This window comes from Coffea arabica, chromosome 3e, assembly GCF_036785885.1.
Source record: "Coffea arabica cultivar ET-39 chromosome 3e, Coffea Arabica ET-39 HiFi, whole genome shotgun sequence".
In the NCBI taxonomy this organism is placed as follows: domain Eukaryota; kingdom Viridiplantae; phylum Streptophyta; class Magnoliopsida; order Gentianales; family Rubiaceae; genus Coffea; species Coffea arabica.
In genome coordinates, this window is record NC_092315.1 from 44,997,976 (window position 1) to 45,009,795 (window position 11,820).

General features: G+C 39.6%; 1 pseudogene; it reads left to right on the top strand.

The window, feature by feature from the left end:
* Nucleotides 1-721: 721 nt before the first annotated feature.
* LOC140038556 (uncharacterized) lies at nt 722-5,467 on the top strand (annotated as a pseudogene).
* Nucleotides 5,468-11,820: the final 6,353 nt, after the last annotated feature.

Below are 11,820 nucleotides of genomic sequence, written 5' to 3' on the forward strand. Positions count from 1 at the left end.
CTAATTGTACACCAAGTCCCACCTTGACTCCAACTCATCCTAATTTCGTTGGGATTGATAGCAGCCAAGAAAATCAACAAACCAAATCCAAACCTTCCTAAAACTCCTTGATCTGTCCACATCAGCCCAACCACTTTCCTCAAGCCTTGTTTCCAAAAAAAAAAAAAAACCAACCGCTACACCTTTGCCAAGCCCTCATCAGCCCACAATTTTGATCCGGTTGAGCACCACTTGGTGAGCCGATTGGGTTGCAATTTGAGGGGTGACCTCTACCTCAAACCAGCACCAAACTACCTCCAAACACTGACCAACGGACCACGAACCAGCAGCTCACAAAATTCCAGAAATTTGGGTCACGAGAAGAGTTTTCTAGGATTTTCAATATTTCAGCTTTGAGTTCATTTGTTTTGCTTTCTCTTCCGAGTCTTAGTTATTGTTCGTCCTATTCTGAGTTTTAGATTGCGTCTAGATCCTCATTCACCTCCATTCATAGCTACCCTCTTGTGTCACTTGTTGATTAGTCAAGAACGTACCTTGCGGTGACGCCTAGTTTGTTCAACCCGAGCAACTAGCAAGTCAAGGAATTGTTGGTGAGATTCTTAGAGAGTGATACACTTGAGTGACACACGAGTGTGAGTGACCTCTACATTGTAAAAAAAAAAAAAAAAAAAGAAGAGAAGAAGTCGTTTTGTTTTGTTTTCTTTTACAGGTGTACCTAAGCATGTCTAGTGGAGTTGGTGACCAAGCAATGGACCTTCAACTATGCCTAAATGCCATGATGGGGGAGTTCAAGCAATTGCTTAAAACCTCCATTGAACCATTGCATGACCGGATTGATCAGATGGAAAACTCGAGGAATCTACATAGCTCGAGTAAAGGCAAGGAATCGGTGTACTCCAATGATGAAGAGGATCCATTTGAGGGGAGGTACCAAGCTGATCACCGTGCACAAAGGCGAGGAGACAACACCATTAAGGGGGTCAAACTCAAAATTCTTTCCTTCCAAGGCAAGTCCGATCCCAAAGCCTACTTGGAATGGGAACGGAAAATCGAATTGGTCTATGAGTGCCACACCTACTCGGAGGAACAAAAAGTAAAACTTGCAGCCGTGGAGTTCACTGACTATGCCTCCATTTGGTGGGACCAATTACGACTAAGCCGAAGAAGAAATCGTGAAAGGGCCGTGGAGACTTGGGATGAGATGAGGAGTCTCATGAGGAAAAGGTTCGTGCCGAGCTACTATAGCCGTGACTTACACTGACGGTTACAATCTCTCACCCAAGGTTCCTTGTCAGTCGAGGATTATTATAAAGAGATGGAGATGGCCATTATGAAGGCAGACTTGCGTGAGGATGGAGAAGCCACTATGGCTCGATTTTTGCATGGTTTGAGGCCCGAGATTGCCGAAGTAGTGGAACTCCAACACTACCTCGACATGAATGAAATGTTGGAGAAGGCGGTTACAGTTGAATGACGCCTCAAGAGGAGGGGAAGTACACGGTCTAGCACCACGTACCAAGCTGGAAATTGGCATACCCCTCAACCAAAGAGGGAGGAGAAGGCCACGGCTCCGTCTCAACCACCAAGGCCGAATGCCTTTCCACCCAAGGCAACGGCCAAACTTGAATTTAAGACTAATAATGGAGCTTCTAAGCCGCGTGGCTGAGACACTAAGTGCTTTAAGTGTCAAGGCTATGGTCATATTGCATCTCAATGTGCCAACCAAAGGGCTATGCTACTATTGCCAAATGGCGAGATTGTGTCCGATAAAGAGGAGGAATACGAAGGGATGACACCTCTAGAGGGTGAAGGGGATGATTCAAGTGAGGAGATACCCACACATGAGGAGATTGGATGCTTGGTGGTTCGAAAGGTCCTCATCACCCGCGCCAAGGAAGAGGAAATAGAGATACAACGGGATAACCTTTTCTACACGAGATGTCATATCAAGGATAAGATTTGTAGTGTTGTTATTGATAGTGGCAGTTGTGCCAATGTAGCTAGTCTACTCATGGTAGAGAAGCTAGGGCTCCCAGTCATCAGACATCCTAGACCTTATCGCCTTCAATGGTTGAACAATGAAGGGGAGGTCCGTGTATTTCGACAAGTGAAAGTGCCATTTCGAATTGGCAAGTATGAAGATGAAGTCACTTGCGACGTAGTGCCAATGCAAGCAAGCCATCTCATTCTTGGGCGACCCTGGCAATACGACCGAGATGTGAAGTTCAAAGGGAAAACCAACAAATACGTCTTTACTCATTGTAATCGAAAAGTGACTCTTGTACCCCTCACACCAAAACAAGTGTATGAAGATCAAATGAAACTCCAAAGGGAGTATAAGCTAGAACTTGAGAAAAAAAAGCAAGAAAAAAGTGAGGACAAAAAAATTGAGAGTATGGCCGAACCCTTAGGGAGGAAAAAGGCTACAAGTGAGTCGGCCATGAGAGGAGAAAGTAAGGGGAAACCAAGCTTGCTAGCAAAAGTCAAAGATGTAAAGCGAGCTTTGTCTTCTAACCAACTCTTACTTGTACTTGTGTGCAAAGAAGAGTTAGTCATCTCATCCATACCTACTGACTCTTTACCTCCTTGTATCTTGTCTCTTTTACAGGAATTTGAGGACATTTTTCCTGAGGATGTGCCCGATGGACTACCACCCTTAAGGGAAATCGAGCACCAGATTGACCTCATTCCTGGAGCTCCATTACCTAACAAACCGGCCTATCGCATGGGCCCTGAGGAAACTAAGGAATTGCAAAGGCAAGTGGAGGAGTTACTAAGGAAAGGTTGGGCTCGAGAAAATCTAAGTCCGTGTGCTGTACCTGTGATTCTCGTGCCTAAGAAGGATGGAACTTGGAGAATGTGCACCGACTGTAGAGCAGTCAACGCGATCACGGTAAAGTATCGTCACCCTATTCCTAGGTTAGATGATATGTTAGATGAACTGCATGGTGCCATTATCTTTACTAAAATTGATTTGAAAAGTGGTTACCACCAAATAAGAATGGAAGAAGGTGATGAGTGAAAAACTGCTTTCAAAACTAAACATGGTCTATAAGAGTGGCTAGTGATGCCTTTTGGCTTAACTAATGCCCCTAGTACTTTCATGCGTCTGATGAACCATGTTTTGAGACCTTTTCTTTGGAAATTTGTAGTGGTTTACTTTGACGATATCTTGATCTATAGCAGGAGCTTAGAGGAGCACCTTGAGCACCTCAAAGCTGTTTTTGATGTACTTCGAAAGGAAAGGCTATATGCCAACCTTAAGAAGTGCACATTTTGCACTGATCGTGTTGTGTTTCTTGGATATGTGGTAAGTGCGCATGGCATTCATGTGGATGCAGAAAAGGTCAAGGCCATCCAAGAGTGGCCAACGCCTACCTCTGTAAGTGAAGTGCGCAGCTTCCATGGCCTAGCAAGCTTCTATCGCTGCTTCGTGAAGGATTTTAGCACCATTACTGCACCTCTTACCACGGTCATGAAAAAATATGAGAAGTTCTTTTGGGGGGAAGCACAAGATAAGGCCTTCCAATTATTAAAACACAAACTCACACATGCACCACTTCTTGCACTACCTAACTTTGATCTTACTTTTGAAGTGGAATGTGATGCATCAGGTGTTGGACTAGGAGCCGTACTAATGCAAGGTGGCAAGCCAATCGCCTATTTCAGTGAGAAGCTAAGTGGTGCGGCTCTCAACTACTCTACCTATGACAAGGAGTTGCTCGCCCTTGTACGTGCCTTAGAAACCTGGCAACACTACCTCCGCGCCAGGAAATTTGTCATCCAAACTGACCATGAGTCCCTCAAGTACCTCAAGGGACAACAAAAATTAAGCAAAAGGCATGCCCGATGGGTAGCCTTCATCGAGTCATTCCCATACATCATCAAGTACAAGACAGGTAAGTCTAATGTAGTGGCTGACGCTTTATCTCGTAGACACATCTTGCTCACTGCTTTAGATGCAAAACTCCTAGGGTTTGAGCTTATGAAAGACTTGTATACAAGTGACCCTGACTTTTCAAATGCCTATGGGAATTGTGGGAGGGCTAACTTTGAAAAATTCTATGTGCATGATGGTTTCTTATTCTATCTTACTAAGTTATGCATTCCCCAAGATTCTATTCGTGACTTACTTGTCCATGAGTCACACAGTGGTGGACTAATGGGACACTTTGGTGTCACCAAGACTTTAGCTATGTTGCAGGATCACTTCTACTGGCCACGCTTGCGCCGGGATGTGGAGAGGATTGTTGAAAGGTGTGGTGTGTGCCACAAAGCTAAGTCTCGGGTCAACCCAAACGGTTTGTATACTCTTTTACCTATACCTCACCAACCTTGGATTGACATTTTCATGGATTTCGTACTTGGTCTACCTCGATCTAAACGTGGTCATGATTCCATATTTGTTGTGGTAGACAGGTTTTCCAAAATGGCTCACTTTATTGCATGTCATAAAACGGATGATGCTTTGCACATTGCTGACTTATTCTTTAAACAAGTTGTTCGTTTGCATGGCATACCTAGGACTATCGTGTCTGATAGAGATGTCAAGTTTTTGAGCTATTTCTGGAAGTCTCTATGGGGTAGGTTGGGAACCAAACTGTTGTTCTCTTCTTCTAGTCATCCTCAAACGGATGGACAAACTGAGGTAGTGAATAGGACATTATCCACGCTCCTACGTGCAATTATAAAGAAAAATCTCAAGTCATGGGAGGAGTGTCTACCTCATGTAGAATTTGCATACAATAGGGCTGTGCATAGTGCTACACAATTCTCACCTTTTGAGATTGTGTATGGTTTTAACCCCTTAACCCCCTTGGATTTGTTGCCATTACCTTCTTCTGAGCATGTAAACCTAGATGGCAAGAAGAAGGCCGAGTTCGTTAGGTCATTGCACGACAAGGTTCGTGCCAACATCGAGAGGAGGACGGCCCAATATGTACAACAAGCAAACAAGCACAGGCGCCAGCTTATCTTTGAACCTGGCGATTGGGTCTGGTTACACTTGCGCAAGGAGAGATTCCCAAAGCAACGACAAAGCAAGCTATCACCAAGAGGAGATGGGCCTTTTCAAGTCCTTGAGCGCATCAATGACAATGCCTACTGCTTAGATTTGCCTGGTGAGTATAATGTTAGTGCTACATTCAATGTCGCTGATTTAAGTCCGTTTCTTGCAGGGGACGACCACGATTTGAGGGCAAATCCTTTTCAAGAGGAGGGGAATGATGCGGACGAGACCCATGGTATTCAAGTAGACTCTGTAAAGGTGCCCCAAGACCCAGTGACACGAGCACGATCCAAGAGATTCAAGGAGTCGCTTCAAGCCTTGGTTTATGTCGTCCAAGCCCAAGAGAAACCGCCCATTGAAGGGATTGAGTTAGAAGATCCTGGCGAGACTACTAAAGTATTGCTTACGGTTGAAAATGCAAGTGGTCAAGGTTCGAACGGCGGATTGGGCCGCAGTTAAGTGGCTACGCTGAGCTGTACGGCCGCAGTTACGGGCCATAGGTTGTTGGGCTAATATTCGGCCAAGTGAAGGATGTGCGCTGGCCGAATTTCTTTTGTATTTTCCAAGCTTTATTAGGGTTTAGTCAAGGCTATAAATAGCCTTAAGTCATGTTTTACATGCAGTTTTTGCGATATTATTAATAAATTTCAGAATTTCGTCTTGCATTAAGGCAAATTCCTTTAGCTTGTGAAAGCTAAGTTGAACATCCTAGCGTGGCTCCTAGGTTGTTTATTGACTTATCAATCAAGCGATCACACTTGATTGTGGCGTCCTCCACCGTTGAATTCGTTCTTGAGTGGTCCAAGTTGGGTTCAACTCCATCAATTCGCAACGTGTACTCTAAGGTCCAATCTTTGCTTCCGCGTCTCACATCATTGTATATTAAAACAAGCTTACAATACGGAACCGATCGAAACTGAGTAATATCTTCTCTGGACAAGTACAAACATCAGTAAATGAGGTGAACTTGGGAAACGGATATTTGGAACAACCAATTGTTTTGTATTCATAAAAATTGTAGGTACATATCATTCATCAACCTGCAACTGAGGGGAGTTGACGTCAACAGTTAGTCGCAATCCCTAGGTGTTATTTCTTTCCTGAAACGCGTAACGATGGCAAATCAGTCAATACAGTTAATGGAACATACGGTTAATGATATATGCTGTCGAAGTATCCAATTAACAAGATACTATAAATATGTGATGTAATGATAAAAATTTATCACCTAGGATGATGGTGAAAATACATGACATGCATCCTTATCACAGTGTGTTGAAATTGCCGCACGCTCTGCCTACATTGTATAATATAACTATTCAACTATCAACAACACATTAGCAATGCCTATACTGCTCAGTTACAAAGCTAAATTGGACTGGACGTTATAACAAAAATGATATTTCAGATCATTAAGATATCTCTGACGGAGTTATACTTAAAAAATATAAAAAATTTGAGGTGCATCTATTCTGTAGGGACACTTCAATGAGGTCCCTGATTAGCCAATCGGTGGACTTTCGGATAATACAAAATAATATGCCATTAAAGCATTAAATGTTAACTACAAAATATGCATGCTTCGACAACATTCGGGTGCACACCATTACAATTAAAGAAAAAGTAGCTCTACGATACGAAAAAATGACTTTATTTTATCTACTAAATGTATGCATACCATTGGACTTTCCTTGATTTCGAGAGCAACAGCGTTTGGAGAGCCATTTACTGACTGGCTCATTGAATGCATCTACGAGTTTTGTCTGGGCCAAATAATTGTATAAGATAGACAAAAAAGGTATATCAGGAGGGATGTCAGCCTTAACAAAATCATCACACAATGTAACATCATCATAATTAATTGTGTTGTTAGAAACATCCAAATAAAAGTTAAAACCATGCCCATTTTATACTAACCGAAACTAAGTCAGTTGATGAACTAATTTAATATCATTACATTAGTGAAATACTAATTTACAATACCATACCAGTTTTACTTCATGGTCACTATTGATTCAGATATAATAATATTTCTCCAACATGATGTTAAGGAACATTGAATTGTAACCAATTTCTTTCATTAGGTAAGTCCAGCTAAACAATATGTACATAGCGTAACACATTTATCTACAATCTGCACTCATATCAAAGTTAAAAGAAATCCTCTTTAATTAATTCATTGCTATTGCATGAATAGGTACCAAATTTCTAACATAAGGTAGCAACTGACAATGTTTAATTAATAAAGTGTGCAGTTTCCTCCCCTTTTGTGTTCATTATTTCTTTTTTCATTTCTAGTTCCAATGTAATTGTTTACGTTTATAGATGCCAAATTATGTTAGAACCCACTTAATTAGAGATACATAAGAGTATTTCTTAACTACTAGTAGTTTATCTCAAAAAATATTTACTATCAAGAAGTATAGTTAGCCACAATTACTCAGATATCTCATAATCCTAGAAGAATCCCTCTTTAGAGTTCCATGAGTGTATTTCCAATCATAAGTAGTTTATCTCAAAAAATATTTGTGATCAAGAAGTACAGCTAGCAACAATCACTCAGATATCTTGTAATCTTGAAGGAATCCCTCTTTGTTGTATTCCCTATTTCATTCGTGTAATTTACAATGACTCAATTTGGCTATCTTTATCTTTGTATGTGTTAATCTACTATGATCAAGAAGTACAGCTAGCCACAATCACTCAGATACCTTGTAATCTTGAAAGAATCCCTCTTTATTGTACTCCCTATTTCATTTATGTAATTTACAATGACTCAATTTGGCTATCTTTATCTTTGTATGTGTCAGTCTACTGTGATGTGAGTACCCATACACAGTTGGTAATGCAGTCTAAATTGTACGGTGTCACTACTATCTTGCAACAAGAATAAAAAAAAAAAGCAACAATTACCTTCATATTCTCCCTATTATTTTATATGTTTATAAATATCTTAAGTCATTTAATTCGTCTGCTGAGTTAAATTTACAAACACTTGACGTGCATAAGTTTCCTGTGCATACCTCCCTCAAGTTGGCTCTTAGTGTATCTAACTTGTGTTATCCACAGTTTCCTCATTTAGGAGTTTCGTCAGAATTTCAATTTCATTATTCATGTCACACCATCTTAAACAAGTTGTACAAACAAAACCATGCAAGTAAGTTTATTCTTCTTCAGTCACAAAACAAGCCAAATATTGTGATGAGTTTTGTGACGACCCCACTTCCCCCTAAGGCGAACCAGAGGGTTGGCGGGTCGCCTGCCTAGCTCTCGCCAGGACTCACTCGAGCAAACCGACCAAATATCCACGTATAACTTAAACCAAAACACAATCCGCCATCCGATCATGCCAACTTTTAAGCGGCTTGAATACTAAAACACATTAACTTCAAAGATAACAGCAACCGAAGTTAGCCAATCGGCGGCTCCTAAACACCTCACGCGTTACATTCAAGAAGTAAGGTCTTACAGTTTCCAAAACATGAAATTTCATACAGCCCGAGTATATATACACATACAAGCCAAATATTATAATCAGGGTTTACACATCTCCAGCTTCAATCCCAAAACAAAACTATATCGTTTAATTCAAATACATTACAAGTCACAAAACGAAGTAGATACATTCTTAAGAAGATATAAGCAGCTCAGATTTCTCAAACCTCAAGACCTGTCAAGGAAAACAAATAAACGTGGGGTGAGCTAAAGCTCAGTGGTGCCCCAAAATCATGCAATCACTCGAAACAATTAACACGTATTGATTCGACTAAAGTAAATAAATAGGGAAGCAATAATATTCAAGTATACCTTAGACTGGTCGAGGGATTCACCCAACGACATTACGTCCAACACTTATATTTATAGACTGGTCGAGGGATTCACCCAACGACTTTACGTCCAGCACTTGATTGTTATAGACTGATCGAGGGATTCACCCACCGACTTTACGTCCAGCACTTGATTGTTATAGACTGATCGAGGTAGACTGATCGAGGGATTCACCCAACGACTTTACGTCCAGCACTTGATTGTTATAGACTGATCGAGGGATTCACCCAACGACTTTACGTCCAGCACTTGATTCATTATTATAGACTGGTCGAGGGATTCACCCAACAACTTTACGTCCAGCACTTGATTCATTATTATAGACTGGTCGAGGGATCCACCCAACGACTTTACGTCCAGCACTTGATTCATTATTATAGACTGGTCGAGGGATCCACCCAACGACTTTACGTCCAGCACTTGATTTATTATTATAGACTGGTCGAGGGATTCACCCAACAACTTTACGTCCAGCACTTGATTCATTATTATAGACTGGTCGAGGGATCCACCCAACGACTTTACGTCCAGCACTTGAATTCACTAAAAAAAATTGTTTTTCACAAGTCACCACTCGAACGGCTAGTGCGATAAAGTACACACAGCTCACTTCAATGGATCAGAAACCAACTTTTCAACTTATCACATATCAAGTCAAGAAGGTGCTTTAAGCAGGTAAGCATAGAACAGGCAGGGACACTCACCAAAAGTGAAGCTCAAAAGTCAAGCTGGGAATCGAAGTCCACGTCCTCGCTACACCCTAGAAATCCAAGTTTTAAAACTATAAATTTTACTAAACAAACTCTTGTTTTGTATATAAAAGGTTATCTTGTATAAAACTAATTTAATTTCTCGAAACAAATCAATCATTCCCTTGGAATTAAGGCTAGTAAAGAAATAAAATATCTTGTAGGGTTTCTTTAAAGGTATTTCCCTTCTAGAGGGCAAACTAGAATCAAATTAATTCAAACAAGTTTTCTTGTCGAACAAGTTCCTTTTGTCTTTTATTTGAAATTATTCAAATCTAATGTTTTTAACAATTTTCCTTTAAAACAATTGGTCAAGGATAATTTTGTGAAAAACTTAAAGTTTGAAAGTTAATGCAATTATTTATTAAAGGTGAAACACTAGTTTAAATAAAGAAAAGAATTAACAAATCAGCAAGGTTTTAAAAGTCCCGATATCTAGATTTTAATATTAACGTACTATACTCAATGTATATAACTTGATATTAAGGCAAAGTATTCCCACAAGATTTGATTTAAAGAGACTTGAATTCAAAAGACTAGAACGGACTTCACGATTCCAATTCATTTGCACATTATATTCTAAGTCGCCAATATAGCAAAAAACACAATTCGAACATCAATTTCACTAGGGCTTTATCAATCATTAGCCCTAGGTCTCAACAGATTCAATTCTAATCGAAATCAACCAAAGGAAGTCCAAAGTATTAAAACAATTCCAAATTACAAATCGTGGACCTTCCAAATGCATTTCAACCAACCTCTTGAACAACTTCACCAAAAATTAAATTATTACAAAACTACTCCAATGGTCAAGAGCTTCATCAATCATTAGCTCTTGACAACCAATACACACTTTCAAATACCAATTCATTCAAAGCAAGAACAAAAACTACAACCAACTTGAGATCCAAATGATTCCAAGAATCTAAAATATCCATTAAACTTTCCACTTTTACTTGCTAGAATCACTATACATATAGATTATAATCTGTCCAAACCAAGCTAAAGTAAATAATACACAAATCCAGCAAATAAACTCACCAAAAGTCCCAACCAGTTTGGTCATGCTGGAAAATATTTTCCTTCAAAAATTGCTTTAGTTCATGTCCCACAAATCAAACAATTATGAAAATTATACTGTTGTAGAATAGATTTTTAATACTATCGCATCCCAGAAGACACTTTTCAGAGATTCAAATCACAAATAGGCCAAATATTCGATCCAAGTCAAGAATTCAGTTTCCTGAGGAAACAGGACATTCAAACAGGACAGCCTACTTTGAGGAATCACGGACAGCAGTACACATGGAGGAAAAATATGAAATTTCTACAAAACAAAGGCCCATGACTCTAGTTTCAAATGCCACTGACGGAACCTCAATCGGATTTTCCTACACCAAGATATAAGCATTTTACAGAGACTGGTCAGAGAAATCCGAAAATCTGGAAACTCACTTTTCACTTGTGAAAAACTCCTTTTTCTCTTTTAAAACCATAAGACTCTTATTCAAACCATCATATATTTAAGTATGACATTCATACCAGCATATACCAAAGCAAATAACGCTTAATTCCAATAAATTATTCCACCAAAAGTCCCCATAAATCTGTCATTAGCTAAGATAAAATTTTCCAGCAATTGATAGTTTATTTATATAGCTTTTGTTCCTAGTTTTCTTCAATTCTTACCTCAGCTCAACATGAAAAAGGTAATTAGCAAGCCTCAAGCAAATCTTAAACATCCAATACGAAAATCTGAATTGAAATTCGAAAACAAAACTAATTAAATGCTCACTTCCTTCTCTCGACCAAGCTGGAATATTTTGCAGCAGAAATTTCCCTCGGTTTCAATCCACAATTCAACTTTTCCTCAGATTTTCTTCCATTAAGCTTCACTTAATACTTAAAGCTAACAATCTATATGCAATTCATAACAAAATTTTCCATTTGACAGCAATTACAAATGCAAACAAACATGAAGTCTCTCGGCTATTCCAGAAAATTTCCAGCAGCTAAGTTAGACACAAATCTGGATTTTCTTCAGCTAAAACCTTGTATTAGGTACTCAAAACCAACATGCATGACTAAGTAGTGGAATTACTATCAGCTCTGGTTTAAATCAAGTTCGGACAACACTACTATCATTCACAAATTCCAGAATTTTGTGCAGCTATACTCGGATGAGCTTGCGTGCAGCAGATTCTGCTTCATTTTTATTTTCTAGCGTAGTCCAGA